Below are 15,931 nucleotides of genomic sequence, written 5' to 3' on the forward strand. Positions count from 1 at the left end.
GCACGTGTAGGTTGGAGTGAGATCTTCCATGTGGACCGAGGTTAATGAAAGAATTATCGAGATTTTCTTAGAAGTTATGTATTAAGAATTTACTTCAATTAAGATTTAATGTTTTAGTAAGTGAATTGGATGAGTAATTAGTTAAACCTACTGTAAATTTTACAAACAGATGCTTTTGTAAGCTTATAGCGTGAATTTTAACTTATTAAAAGTGAAACGAACTTATAATGTATGACATTTTAGTAATTGATGGAAATGAAAAATTGAACTTCAAGTTGTTAAACTAGAAAGGATTTATAATGTTTATGATATTTTAACTGTCCCGGCCTATGAAACTAGGAAATAGTTTTTAGTGCACGTGACGTTTCAGTAATTGAGATTTAAGAAATAATATTCATCTTTCACTTGTTAAAATAAGAAATAATTTATAGTGTACAGGACAAAGAAATATTTGACTTATCACTTGTTAAAATTAGAAACAATAACATGTCTTTTGTGTACATGATCTTTGCCACATGGCAGAACCACCTAAAAATTAACGAAATGTAGCTGGTCATTTTTTGAATCACTCACTAGTATTTATGTGTAAGTCCTCCCAATCTCCTCAAACATATAATCCTAGAGAGAGGGAAAGAGCTAGAGAGGGGAAGAATGGATAGTAATGGTGGAGACAACAGAGAAGGAGTTGTTAATGAAGGAGCAATAATGGTGAATCGTCCAAACATCAATTTAGCAGCACTGAACATACTTAGATATATGTGGAACAGAAGCCTCCCTCCACACCAAGATAACATTCCAAGTCATTTTTATTCCCTTTTCAATGTTGTCCGCGACCGATTTAATATTACAATGGAGTTAATTTCCGAGTCTGATCAAGCTCAACCCATCACTTCCATTCCTCCTGAACTCATCACTGATCATGAACTAGAGAGGTTCTTGATTAAAATCGTTATAGACGAAACTGCTGAAACAATTACCTGTTCAGTTTGCATTCAAGATTTAAATGGTCAAGATGACGTTAGGGCACCTCTAGGATGCAACCACAACTTTCATTTCAACTGTATTTCTACTTGGTTGAAAAGAAACCCTACATGTCCTATGTGTAGGCATGATGTCAGGATAGAGGGGAGGGAAGGGGGTGCCATGTGAGGAAGATTGGATTAATTCATGTTTGAAGATTAATCATAAGGTACTTGCTGAGGTAATTTATATATTTAACCTAACAATAATGTGCATGATTCTTTGGATATTTTTTTATTGAATGCTTTTGTAGTAGATTTCTATGTGTGATAGTCTAACTTTTAGACAATTAATTCAGTGATTTAGTTCATGGATCCATTATTCACATAAAGATCTTTTGCTAGAAATTTAGGGTTTTCCCATTGTAGAGTTAGCAACATAATTATGCACGTTCAATGTGCGTAATAAGGATACAAAAATGATGCTATGCCCGGCCTGAATCCCGGCCGGAATCCCGGCCGGGTAAGTTGGCGCTCCAGCCGGGCATAGCTGCTGACATGGAACGGTGAGCTGAGGGATTTGAATAGAATTCCTGATTTAGTCCCTCCATTTTTCGTTGTTTTGAGATAAGGCCACTTACAAAAGCTCAAAATCTAGCCCACTTTCTTTCATCAGAAACCATTCGACCAAAAGCTAGGGCAAAACTTTTACCCGAGTTCTTCGTTCCAGCCATTCATGCTCAGGAATTTCAACTCGATTTGTAGAGGAAAGCTAGATAGGGTTCTTCGTTCCATACCTTCAAACATCAACAACAATATTTGAACTCCATTTTTGCTTCAAAGTTTGGTCAGAACACATCTCTCGACCAAAATCTAGGGTTTTTCGTTCCAAACATCAACTAGAGGGATTTCGTGGTTTTCAAATCAGTTTTTGTGGTTCAAATCAGATCGAGGTAAGGGTTTTTTTGGTTTTCATATCGACCAAAAGCTAGGGTTCTCTCTTACCTCTTTCTGTTTGAAGCTCGGTTTGGGGGTTTTGAAGCTCGGTTTTTGGGAAGGTTTGGCCGGAAATCGTCACCAACTAGAGCTTCATTGTTTACAGGTGAGTAAGGTTCAAAGATTAGATGTTTAATGTGATGAATTTGGGAGAAATTGCCCTAATTATATGTTTGAAGTGTTCTGAAAATTTGTGAAATTAAAAAAAGTATAGGGTATTGTTACTAAACTAAATCCTTCAATTTAAATTAAAAAAAAAAAAATATGCATCATCACTAACAGGCTGAAAATTTGGTATTTTCTGATGTTTAGTGTTCTGAAAATCAGTTTTTGTGGTTCAAATTGTTAGTAGTAGGATTTGAATAAAATCTAAAAACTACTTCTATTGAGCTAAAGAGACTTTCACAACACAAATTACTTTAGTCCCACATCTCTCCAAGAGAAAAACAAACTTGTGTTTATAAGGATAAAGTTGGGTGTAAAGGGGTGTGGCCCTTGGGGTTACAATAGTGCTCTCCGGAGGAGAGACCCATCACTTTTTAGAGGCACCCTCACCTTAGGCACACTTTAATTTATACCATTCACACCCTCGCGGGTCGGGTCACCGACCCGACCCGGAACCCGGAACCCGGAACCGGACCCGGACCCGGACTCGGACTCGGTCTCGGTCTACTAGAGAAATGCCCTAATTTTTTCTCTGACTTTTTCCTCCCTTACTGGCTAGTGGAAAGAGTCCACTACTGACTTGTTCTTCCACTACTGGCTAGTGGAAAGAGTCCACTTCCTTTAGTTTCTCAGTCCTATTCTTCCTCTACTGGCTATTTTTTCTCCACCGTTGGATCAAAACTACCCAAGTCTTATGATCTAAATTCGTACTCTATAAATAGGGATAAACTCCCAGAAGGAAAGACACAGAAAAAGTATTTCGTCTTCTATCTCTCTCTCTCCAACAGTTCTCTGTTTTCTTTCTCTGTTTCGAATTCTGTCAAGATCAGTAGATCAAAATCGAAGTTTGCTTCTTCAATTTTGATAAGGAATAGTTTAATCCTAGGGGACTACGTTCGCAGACTGCAAAGCAATACCTAATTCTACGGTAGCAGGGGCGTTTAAAGTCTTCAGGAAAGCGAGTCCAACTTGTGCCTCTATTCCACCTTTACTTTACTACAGTTTATTGCAGGTTCATTCTTTCTGGTTGGTTCGATTAACACTTGATTTCAGCACTGCAAAAAGATAAGTCATTTATTTTGTTTACTGTTTATTGCTCATTGATATTTTCCTTTTCTAATTCGATTTTTAATACTATTTTAATAACAATCTGAAGACTTTAAAACATTCCCTTTTCAAAATCGACCAAAACAATTCACTGTTTTACTGAAAATGGAATTTAAGATGAGCAATGAAAAACCAGAGAAATTCGATGGTCAAAATTTCAAAAGATGGCAACAAAAAATGTTATTTTTTCTAACCACTTTGAATATAAACTATGTTTTAACCGAACCAGCTACCACTGTTGTGGGGGAAAATGAACCTGGTAGATCTGGAGCAGTAGAGGCCTGGAATAAGGCTGACTATCTATGCAGAAATTATATTCTGAACTGCTTAGATAACATCTTATATGATATTTACTGCCATACTAAGACTGCCAAAGAGTTATGGGACTCTCTACAAGAGAAATACATATCTGAAGATGCAGGTATTAAGAAGTTCGTAGTAAGACGATTTCTGGATTACAAAATGGAAGACGAAAAATCTGTAGTAACCCAATTTCAGGAACTAAGGCTCATTCTGAATGAAATCAAAACTGAGGGAATGGTTATAGATGAGGCTTTCCAGGTTGCTGCAGTTATCGAAAAGCTACCACCCAGCTGGAATGAGTACAAGAAGAAACTCAGACACAAAAGGAAGGACATTGACATGCAATACTTGATTCTTCAAATCAGGGTTGAAGAAGAACATTTGAAACAGGAGAAAAATGAGGTGGCTGCTTCACTTGTATCCAAAGCTCACATTGTGGAAGAGGTAAAGAAGAAAAAGCTTACCAATTACAAACCTTCTAACCAGCGGAAGAAAGGTAATTCTAAATTCAAAAGGGCTGGTTCTAAGCCTAACCATGGTAATTCTAAACCTTGTTATGTATGTGGTAAGTCTGGTCACCTAGCCAAGGACTGCAGACACAGGAAAGCAAACCCTAACCCTAACCCCCCGACCAAACATCCCAGACCCAATCTTGCTCACGTAGTCGAAACAGAGAACTTTTGTGCAATGGTAACTGAAACCAACTTAGTGACGAATACTAAAGATTGGTGGTTTGATACAGGAGCCACCAAACACATCTGTTCAGAAAGGTCACAATTTTCATCATATAACCCAGTAAAAACAGGAGAACAACTGTACATGGGTAACAACTCTTCATCCACAATTGTAGGAAAAGGGAAGATTGTTCTAAATATGACTTCTGGAAAAACTATGACTTTGAATGATGTGCTTCACGTTCCTGAAATTAGGAAAAACTTAATCTCTGTTTCGGTACTAAACAAGAAAGGGTTTAAAATTATGATTGAAAGTGACGAGGTCATTCTGTCCAAAGGGGGGGTCTATGTGGGGAAAGGGTATTGTACTGAGAGTCTATTTAAGTTAAATGTTGTTTCTGATTCTGAATTAAATAAAGAATTTTCTTCTGCTTACTCGATTGTGCATAATCCTACTAGTAATTCAGATGTTTGGCATGGTAGGTTAGGACACCTTGGTGTCTCCACTTTAGAACGACTTAGGAAACAAGGATACATTCCTACAAATAAACAACAAAAAGAAGACAAATGTGAAATTTGTGTAGAGACAAAACTTAAAAAGAAACCTTTTAAAATCGTAGAAAGAACTACTAATGAACCGCTAGAATTAATTCACTCTGATCTAGGAGACCTAAAAGCAACTCCTTCGAGAGGAGGCAAACGCTTCTACATAACTTTCATTGACGATCACTCTAGATTTTGTAACATCTACCTTCTAAATAGCAAAGATGAAGCCTTAGAAAGTTTTAAAACCTACAAACTAGAAGTAGAAAATCAACTAAATAAAAAGATAAAAATCCTTAGATCAGATAGAGGGGGAGAATACGTAGGAGATCTCTTCACTCAATTCTGTAGGAATCACGGCATAATACATCAAACAACTGCTCCTTACTCACCTCAATCCAATGGGGTAGCAGAAAGGAAAAACAGAACACTAAAAGAAATGATGAACTCTATGCTAGTAAGCTCAGGGTTACCTTTTAACTTGTGGGGAGAGGCTATTCTGTCTGCCTGTTATGTACTTAACAGAGTACCCTCTAAAACACAAGATAAAACTCCATATGAACTATGGAAGGGTAGAAAGCCTAGCTTTAAACACTTAAAAGTGTGGGGGTGTCTGGCAAAGGTTGCAATACCTTTACCTAAAAGATCTAAGATAGGACCTAAAACTATTGATTGTGTATTCATAGGGTATGCACAGAACAGTAGTGCCTATCGCTTTCTAGTGATAAACTCTTCCGTCGACAGCATAAACTCAAACACGATTCTAGAATCAAGAGATGCTGAGTTCTTTGAAAACACTTTCCCTAGAAAGAGTGAGACTCTTAAAAGGAAAGATCCTGAGTCTAGTCGACCTTCCACTAGCTCAGATACTCAACTCTCAGATGATGAACCTAGAAGGAGTAAGAGAGCTAGGACAGAACACAGTTTCGGTCCTGACTTCCTCACTTACCTGACTGAAGATGAACCCCAAACATACAGTCAGGCAATGTCTTCTCCAGATGCACCATTCTGGAAAGAAGCGGTAGTAAGTGAGATGGACTCCATAATACAAAACAACACTTGGAAACTCGTTGATTTACCTCCAGGTTCTAAAACCATAGGAAGTAAATGGATCTTTAAGAGGAAACGAAAACCAGATGGCACTGTAGAAAAATACAAAGCTAGGTTAGTAGCCAAAGGGTTCAGACAGAAAGAAGGACGTGACTTTTTTGACACCTATTCTCCTGTCACTAGGATCACTTCGATTAGAATTCTAATAGCAATCGCAGCAATTTACAACCTAGAGATACATCAAATGGATGTAAAAAATGCCTTTCTAAATGGTGAATTAGAAGAAGAAATATACATGGACCAACCAGAGGGGTTTGAGGTCAAGGGGCTAGAGAACAAAGTCTGCAAACTCATTAAATCCCTATATGGTCTTAAACAAGCACCGAAACAATGGCATGAAAAATTTGATCAAATAGTATTGGAGAATGGGTTCAAGATTAATGAGTCAGATAAATGTGTGTACACTAAATGTGTAAATGGGTGTTATGTGGTTATATGTCTATATGTAGATGACATGTTAATCCTAGGCACTTCCTTAGAGATAATAAACCAAACTAAGGAACTTCTGATTAAAAACTTTGAAATGAAAGACCTAGGACAAGCAGATGTAATTCTAGGGATAAAAGTAATAAGAAAACCTGAAGGGATTATCTTGAGTCAAACACACTATATCGAGTCTGTACTAAGGAAGTTTAATCAATTTGACTCCTCACCTGCAAGAGTACCCTTTGACCATTCCTTAGTCTTAAAGAAGAACAAGGGTGAGGCAGTATCCCAACTAGAGTACTCTAGGGTGATAGGAAGTCTTATGTACATAATGAACTGCACCAGACCAGACATTGCTTACGCGGTAAGCAGACTGAGCAAGTACACATGTAATCCTGGACAGTCCCACTGGGATGCACTAATTAAGGTACTCAGATACCTTAAATACACATTATCACACAGTTTACATTATTCACGGTATCCTGCGGTTCTAGAAGGATACACAGATGCAAACTGGATTTCAGACTCTGAAGAATCCAAATCCACGAGTGGGTTTGTTTTTACCTTAGGAGGGGCTGCAGTTGCTTGGAAATCATCCAAGCAAACCTGCATAGCAAGGTCAACTATGGAATCAGAATTCATCGCACTTGATAAAGCCGCTGAAGAAGCTGAATGGATACGAAGCTTCTTGGATGATATTCCAATTTGGCCTAAACCAATGCCTTCAATTCTGATTCACTGTGACTCCACAGCTGCAATAGCTAAAGCTAAAAACAACATCTACAACGGAAAGTCTAGACATATTCGCCGCAGGCATAACTCGATTAAGCAATTGTTGGCTAATGGAGTAATTTCCATAGATTTTGTGAGATCTAAGGAAAACTTGGCAGATCCTTTGACGAAAGGATTATCAAGAGATGTTGTAAATTTAACGTCGAGGGGGATGGGGCTAAAGCCCATATCAGAGTAAATCATCTATGACGGATACCCAACCTTGGAATTGGAGATCCCATGACCTTGGTTCAATGGGCCAACTAAGTTGTAGATGAGAGCTTGTAAACACTCAAGGGAGAAATCTCCTACCCATCCCTATGACAAAGCGAGTGTACCTGTTCAATGTGGGGGATGAGATCTATAGCTTGGGTATACCAAGTGGGGTGGAACAGGACACCCTTGATGGACTCACCTATATGAGTGTGGAAGTGGGGCCGCTTCCTATGAGAATTGGGCTATTCTCTAGAGCGCTCATGAATACTAGGATATGCTCATGGCCGATAACGAGCACAACCGAATGATCTTGACAGAAATCAGAGGACTTGTGTGTGAGGTTTTTTGACCGAGTCTACATAACAGAAGTTCAGTTCAAGAATATTATGTTCACTGAACGACTGGTAGTCCCAACTAACCATCACAAAGCAAAGGTTCAAGTCATAAACGACACCTTCGCTGATACACAAAGCCTCGCACTCTTCTCTTCCAATCAGCTCTTCTAATTTTATTCATGTGGGGGATTGTTAGTAGTAGGATTTGAATAAAATCTAAAAACTACTTCTATTGAGCTAAAGAGACTTTCACAACACAAATTACTTTAGTCCCACATCTCTCCAAGAGAAAAACAAACTTGTGTTTATAAGGATAAAGTTGGGTGTAAAGGGGTGTGGCCCTTGGGGTTACAATAGTGCTCTCCGGAGGAGAGACCCATCACTTTTTAGAGGCACCCTCACCTTAGGCACACTTTAATTTATACCATTCACACCCTCGCGGGTCGGGTCACCGACCCGACCCGACCCGGAACCCGGAACCCGGAACCAGGACCCGGACCCGGACCCGGACCCGGACCCGGACCCGGACCCGGACCCGGACCCGGACTCGGACTCGGTCTCGGTCTCGGTCTCGGTCTAGGTCTCGGTCTCGGTCTAGGTCTCGGTCTCGATCTCGGTCTTGGTCTACTAGAGAAATGCCCTAATTTTTTCTCTGACTTTTTCCTCCCTTACTGGCTAGTGGAAAGAGTCCACTACTGACTTGTTCTTCCACTACTGGCTAGTGGAAAGAGTCCACTTCCTTTAGTTTCTCAGTCCTATTCTTCCTCTACTGGCTATTTTTTCTCCACCGTTGGATCAAAACTACCCAAGTCTTATGATCTAAATTCGTACTCTATAAATAGGGATAAACTCCCAGAAGGAAAGACACAGAAAAAGTATTTCGTCTTCTATCTCTCTCTCTCCAACAGTTCTCTGTTTTCTTTCTCTGTTTCAAATTCTGTCAAGATCAGTAGATCAAAATCGAAGTTTGCTTCTTCAATTTTGATAAGGAATAGTTGAATCCTAGGGGACTACGTTCGCAGACTGCAAAGCAATACCTAATTCTACGGTAGCAGGGGCGTTTAAAGTCTTCAGGAAAGCGAGTCCAACTTGTGCCTCTATTCCACCTTTACTTTACTACAGTTTATTGCAGGTTCATTCTTTCTGGTTGGTTCGATTAACACTTGATTTCAGCACTGCAAAAAGATAAGTCATTTATTTTGTTTACTGTTTATTGCTCATTGATATTTTCCTTTTCTAATTCGATTTTTAATACTATTTTAATAACACAAATCAGGGGAGCTTCTTCTTTGATTTGTAGCTCCTTTCAATCGGTTCCACGACGATGGCAACTTGAGAGACTAAAAGGGATGAAAATGATGGCAACTTGAGAGAGGGATGATGCTGGTTTGCTTATAAATGTGAAGTGGTCGACAAGATTTAGTTTCTTAATGTTTTTAATGTTCGTTTGCTTCAAAATGTGATAAGATCCCCTAGTTTGAACAATAGTTTGTTCTTTCGTATTAATTTGATTATGAATGTAGTTAATGTCGTAAGATATCTTACAGTGATCCAACTTTTATTTTGATGGTTTCTTATGATAATTCTTTTACAACCAATTGTTGCGATTTTCTTGATTTTGTGTTCATAGTTACGGCACTTTCTTTGAATTTCTTTACTGACATTCATGGAGTAACATGAAGATTAGATGCAAGACTATCTGTTTAGTGCGTTTTAACCTTGCATACAATGCCCTGAAAAACTTTACATTTTCCTCTTCCAATTTCTGCCATACTTTTGGAACAAAGACCATAAGGACTGTTTTAATTAGAGCATGAATATTTTCAATTACAAGAACAAAGAGAATAACCAAATGCATGGGATTAAACCAAAGCAAGATTGGATATAAAAATACTCAAACAGTGTGAAAGATTATATACACAAAAAAACTAATAGACGAACTGCATTTCATAGGAATTTAATCATGATTCGTCTAAACTCATTTTCGTCTAAACTCACGTTCGTCTCAACTCATGTTCGTTTAAACATTAATAACTCGTTTCTACCAACATTAGCAACACCACGAATCTTAGGCCAGCAGTTTCTCAGTCCTACCACCACCAGCAACTTGACCAACCATGACTCTGCACCCACTTGGGACAATCTTCTTTGCTACTGATGGGAGCTTGATCCTGATAGCATATTCACATATTAAGAAGTGAGGATATATCTTAAGTAAGCTAAGAATGATATAAACGAAAAACTAAAAGTCGACCGAGATTAATACAATATTCTACAAATTCAGACATTATAAAACCTATTCTAGGAACTCTCAGGCTCTCAGCCTTAACTTGTACTGTTTACTGCTACGAGATTATCGAACATTTAGTTCAATCAAACACCTTATAGACGAAACAAAATCTGAAATCTCTTCCTTCTGAATACAATACTCAACAAGTCAAAATATTTTCTAATTACCATGTATGATATATCGATCATCTTAAATGGTTAGATTCTTTATTGCACATATGCTAGAAAAATTTCAAGCTGTTATAATGGAAAAGAAAAACTAACTACCAACTTATAGTGTACTCCATTAAATCCTCCTTACCTTGTCAAATTGTACTTAAGCTAACTCAATATGTAAAACTAGTGTTTAATGTGAATAAGGCTAAACAGGAAAAACTTTGAGCTTAAGTAAAGTTTGAAACAAAAATCAACAGTTTTCTATTCAAACATGAAAACCAGTAATCTAAGTATCTAACCTAACATAATCACTAATCTAACATAAGTAAATAAATGAAGTATGACAACAAAATTTTCTAACAAAAGAGAGAGACAGAAACTAGAAAAGAGGTAACAATTATATAGAGCGAGAGAGAGATAAAACCTTCCCAAAAATCCTTTTCGTTGGTGCCCTAGCTGAACTCTATATGATGATAGAGAAAAGTGCAGTGCTTTTGGAACAGAAGAACCCTAGCTGAAGTCGTTGGTTGATGATTTGCGGCCAAAAGATCGGGTTGAAATTTCTCTACAAATCCGAGATGATGTTTGGAACGAAGAACCCTAGCTTCTGTTGGAAGAACCCTGTCTAGCTTTCCTCTACAAATGGAGTTGAAATTCCTCCCAAATTCGAGCATGAATGGCTGGAACGAAGAACTCGGGTAAAAGTTTTGCCCTAGCTTTTGGTCGAATGGTTTCTGATGAAAGAAAGTGGGCTTAGATTTTGAGTTTTTGTAAGTGGCCTTATCTCAAAACAACGAAAAATAGAGGGACTAAATCAGGAATTCTATTCAAAACCCATAGCCCACTGTTCCATGTCAGCAGTTATGCCCGGCTGGAGCGCCAACTCACCCGGCCGGGATTCCGGCCGGGATTCAGCCGGGCATAGCATCATTTTTGATAAGGATAACGGTGGGATTCAAGTTAAAGAGTCCCTACCGAAGGAAAAAATCAATTGAACTTTCTTGCTAACATTTTAATTAATATGAGTTTCCCATATGCAAATAATTTATTCTGGTAGTGTTTTTGTAGATTCAAAGTTACATGGGAGCATGGAGCAGGAGTTTGGAACTTTTTGTGTTCTTTGGTTTTAGCTTTTGTCTTTAAATATCCTGTGGTAAGATTTGAATGAACTATATAGCTTTTATTTGGTTGGTTAGGTTGTGACCAGCTATTATGTTTGGATTATCAAATTCAGTAGCAGATTGAGATATTTGTTTTGTTTGATTTGTACTTTTTTTTTACAAAGAGGTAACATATTGATTATTGTGCTGAGACAACACTTAAAATGTCGAAATTTAAATATTAGACAACATCGACCCGAAAAAACAAGAAGACTTGGAGAGGCACCCTATGAAAATTCTAGTTGGCAAAGCCCATGAATAAATTAGTGTCTTGACCTCTACAATTATTTGCTCAACCGAATTGAAACTATCTTTAAATGTCTTTGAGTTTCGCTCCTTCCGCAACGCCGACCATATAGCAAAAGGAATAGAAGTTCCGAAGTATCCCTTTCTTGTGTCTAACTTATACCTCCATCTGATTTGGTTTGCTCCTAAAACTGAAAATCGTTTGGGAGAAAAAATTATTCTCATATCTTTCTACAAACTGAGCTGTTCAGGAGCAACTGATCTGCATCTTCTTATGCACACTGACATAACATACATATGTTAGGGATAGAGTAACCGCTTTTTTTTCAGAAGATCTAAATGTTGGGTTATGGTGTCTCCTAATGTTCTAAGTGGAATCTCAGACATCTAATGTCTAACACTAGTATTCCAAGGATCTCATGCATAAGCTAAATATGAACTAAGTAGTTAGAGATTACCTTAATCGCTAATTCCAATAGAACCAATAAGACGGTTGAATAAGAAGACCAAGGGCTCCGATTGTAGCTCCTCTACTTGAGACGTCGAGTAATCAACTTGATCTCCCACCTTTGAGTTTAGCTTGAACTCCAATGGTAACACCTTCTTCTTTTGACTAGATAGATAGTTGGGACTAATTCTCTCTTTTTTTCTTTACTTGATTTTGTAGAGTTAGAAATCTCTTTAAAAATTCTCCACACCTAATTCTCTTCTAATGAGGTCCTTATATAGAATCCCAAAGTTAGAGTCCAACCCGAATTAGGTTTCCTAAAAGACCAAAATAGAAGGAGGTTTAGGATTTTGTAGAAATAGAAACTAGTTTCTATTTCTCTAATGTGGCCGGCCAGAGTACGCCCTAAGAAAGCAAATCTGGCCGACCCTATTAATATGGTCGGCAATGCTTGGTCGGCCCCACTAATGGGCCTTAAATGCCCTTTAAGTTCCCAGCTTAAAACCCCTTTGTTTCGGCCCTTCGTACTATCTTTGCCTTTTTTAGGCCATTTGGACAAATTTATGGGTCTTAACCATATTTATATGTCTCATCCCTCTAGTCATATCTCCTGATCATATCGAAACTTTTTTTGTGTAACTCGATGTAGGATTCGGACGAAGTTAGCCGCGAATTACCTCGTGATTTGACGATCGTAATTGGTTTCTTGCTAAACACTACGACCCCTAAATCGTCAGGACTTGATGTTCTTCTTCATAAGTTGCCCGATCCGACATATTGCTCGCATTGCATCTTTGGTGGAAGGACATCTCCTTCAGTCCTCCACTTGTACTTAGAACAAGTGGAATGCTCAATTCCTGTGTAAATTTCTATCCAATTTGATACATCATATCTTCCAGACTTTCTTGATTCTGAGTACCACTGCCAATCCAAATGATTAATAACTTAATCTAATTGAGCGTAACCACGGATTTTCAGTTGCTACTCATCAAGTGGCCCTGAGATACTTTTCCTAACTTAATAGGATAAAAATAATTCATTCTTGTACTCCCACTCAGCTTCATGTCTACATGTCTAATCATTATTGACCTAATATCCGCCTTTATAACCTCCTTTTACGACGCGGCGTTTAACGGAACTAAAGTCAGACATTCTTTACGTAAGATGAGTGAAGCACTCATGTTTTGAGGAATCCCTCCAATCTTGTCAATAAGAGGTGTTTGAATTTTATCACTTTGATGTACTCTGGTTGTGGGTTATCTAGTGTAGGGGTGTGCACAAATAGACCGAACCAATCAAACCAAACCGATCCAAACCGGTCCAGTCGGTTTTTAAACCAAACCAAACACCGAGTGGTTTGGTACGGTTGTAGATTCTAAAAACCACCTAGCTTGGTTCGGTCAGTGGATGTAATTTTTATGAACCATTAAAACCAAACCGAACGAGTCAAGTTAAATTAATATATATATATATACATTATTTCTTCTAAAATGTATCTATCATATCTCTATAATTTCATACAAATACATATGTTTCATCAAGTTCTACCCATACAAAACAACAACACTACTACAATATAATGTTACTAGCTACTACAAAATATTTCGGTCGGTGGCCTGCACATGTCTTTAATGTTTCAAATGTTTTTCGATATAGTATGTTAATTTAATTGTTTCCCCAGGTTTTTAAGGAGTGTTGTCTTTATTTTATATGTTAATGTATGAAGAAAGTAATTCGATTTGCCGATTATCATAGAGAACACAATTTTTATGGATGGTTTGGTATCCAGTGGTATCCAAACCGCTTATGATGGTTTGGTTAGTAAACGAACCAAACCCTGAGTGGTTTGGTAACGCTTTGGAAAAGCACTAACCAAATCATGAGTGGTTTGGTAACGGATGACACCAAAATACTGGATACCGAACCAACGAACACCCCTAATCTAGTGTATATTCCCAATTATATACCCACATAGTCGACTTGAATACCCTATTTCTGTAGCCCAGGAAACAACGCTATTATGTCGATCTCACGTGCTAGTCTTTGTAAGTTATTGTTGTCCATGCAATGACCAGGACTAGGATAATGAAATAACTCCAAGTTCACTAAATAAGGGTCATTCCTCAGATCACGTATCTGACAAAACTATTTGGAAAACTTTATTATCAACAAACTGTCGTCTAAATGCTATACCAAATTTAGACGACAAAATAAATAACTATTATTTCCGATAACAAGAGTTTGTAAATTTGAATCTCCTCTATAAAATTCTTTACTTTCTCAATTTAGTCCGGTTGTGGGTTATCTAGTGTATATTCCCAATTATAAACCCACATAGTCGACTTAAATACCCTATTGCCCAGGAAACAACGCTATTATGTCGATCTCACGTACTAGTCTTTGTAAGTTATTGTTGTCCATGCAATGATCTGAACTAGGATAATGAAATAACTCTAAGTTCACTAAATTGGGGTCATTCATCAGATCACGTATCTGACAAAACTATTTGGAAAATTTTATTATCAACAAACTGTCGTTTAAATGCTATACCAAATTTAGACGACAAAATAAATAACTATTATTTCCGATAACAAGAGTTTGTAAATTTGAGTCTCCTCCATAAAATTCTTTACTTACTCAATTTAGTCAAGGTTATTCCCAGAATGCACCTTTTGCGTTAGACCTTTCATTCATACTTTGTCTTAGGTGACAGTTTAGTTAACAACGGATCTAATCCGAGTAAATTAACCTTTGCTTATTATCAGTTAATCGAACGTCGCTTCCTTCAATTTTCTTAAATAATTTCTAGTATCATTTTACTAGTTTTAAAACTTTCAAAGCTTTTAATTCTATTCTTTTGTTTGTAGAGTTTGCAACAGTTCCCAGCTCGAAACATTTTCAGCCTACTTTCCTTCCATGTCTGGAAGTTTGAAATGTACGACATTGTCAACTTTTCTTTTCCACATTGTACTATGAACTCATCTTAATTACTTCCCAAGCTCTTTAGGATGTTCTTTAGTTGTGGTTCAGATTATCTCATCTGAATTCGGATGTCGACATCTCATCATACTCCCAATATTCGAGATGGTTCAGGCAAATGCTAATCATGTCCAACATGACCGATCTTTATGCCTGAGGTATAAACATGACCGATCTTTATGGTCGTTTGGTATGCTTAAGCTCTTCCTTTCTTTTGATTATTTTTGGTGTCTTTTCTCCTAGTAGTTATTAGTTATCTTTGACAGGAAGTTCTTCTTTTAGTTATTAGGGGTACTTATCTTACTTCTGTTTCTTGTGCTTTTAAGTTAATTTTGTTTTTTTAGTTTCTCTGCACTTATAGGATAGCGGTTGTTCTTAGTAGTAGTATAGTGAGTGCCTTTAGATTTGGTTGTTTGTATTGGTCCTTTCTTCCTGTTGAGCCCGGGACTGATCCTCATCTTTCCCACCATGAATAATAGTAACCCCTATGTGACTAACCCCACTATTTTAAGTTGGAACGTGAGAGGAGCGTCGTTCTTTCTCACGAAGAAGCATATTCTCAATCTTATTACGAATAATCATCCGGATATAATCTTTCTATCGGAGATTAAAAACAAATCGAGCAACATGAACAAAAACATTCCTATTATTAGAACTTATGCTAGCCATTTTGTTGAGCCTATCAACAAAGCTGGAGGATTAGCGTTGTATTGGAAGCATCATTTGGATATCAACATCAAATATTCTGATAACAATATCATCCACGTGGAGATGAATAATGCGAACTCGACTAACCCCATCTTTATCACTGGTTTCTACGGTTCGCCTTACCACAAAAACAAGCTCAAACCTTGGAAAACCCTCAATCAGCTCCAGCCGGAGAACGATAACCCTTGGATAGTTATAGGTGACATGAATTGTATCCTGGACCCTCTAGAAAAAAGTGGAGGCTCTACATATTCCAACTCTCACAGACCTAAAATTTTAGACATCATTAACAACAGTGGGTTACTGGATATAGGTTTCCTAGGCAAACCTTACACATGGA

At 37.6% G+C, this 15,931-nt stretch overlaps 1 long non-coding RNA gene across 1 annotated transcript; it reads right to left on the bottom strand.

Annotated features, from left to right (window-relative positions):
* Window positions 1-9,467: 9,467 nt before the first annotated feature.
* On the bottom strand, window positions 9,468-10,791 carry LOC147550803 (uncharacterized). The gene is made up of 2 exons (XR_015238345.1): window positions 10,475-10,791; window positions 9,468-9,776 (listed from the first exon to the last, which is right to left on the bottom strand). It is a non-coding gene; the product is annotated as an uncharacterized LOC147550803 (long non-coding RNA).
* Between the last annotated feature and the right edge of the window lie 5,140 nt (window positions 10,792-15,931).

This window comes from Eschscholzia californica, unplaced genomic scaffold (assembly GCF_041429995.1).
Source record: "Eschscholzia californica isolate CP2 unplaced genomic scaffold, dmEscCali1.0.p SCAF_3, whole genome shotgun sequence".
NCBI lineage: Eukaryota > Viridiplantae > Streptophyta > Magnoliopsida > Ranunculales > Papaveraceae > Eschscholzia > Eschscholzia californica.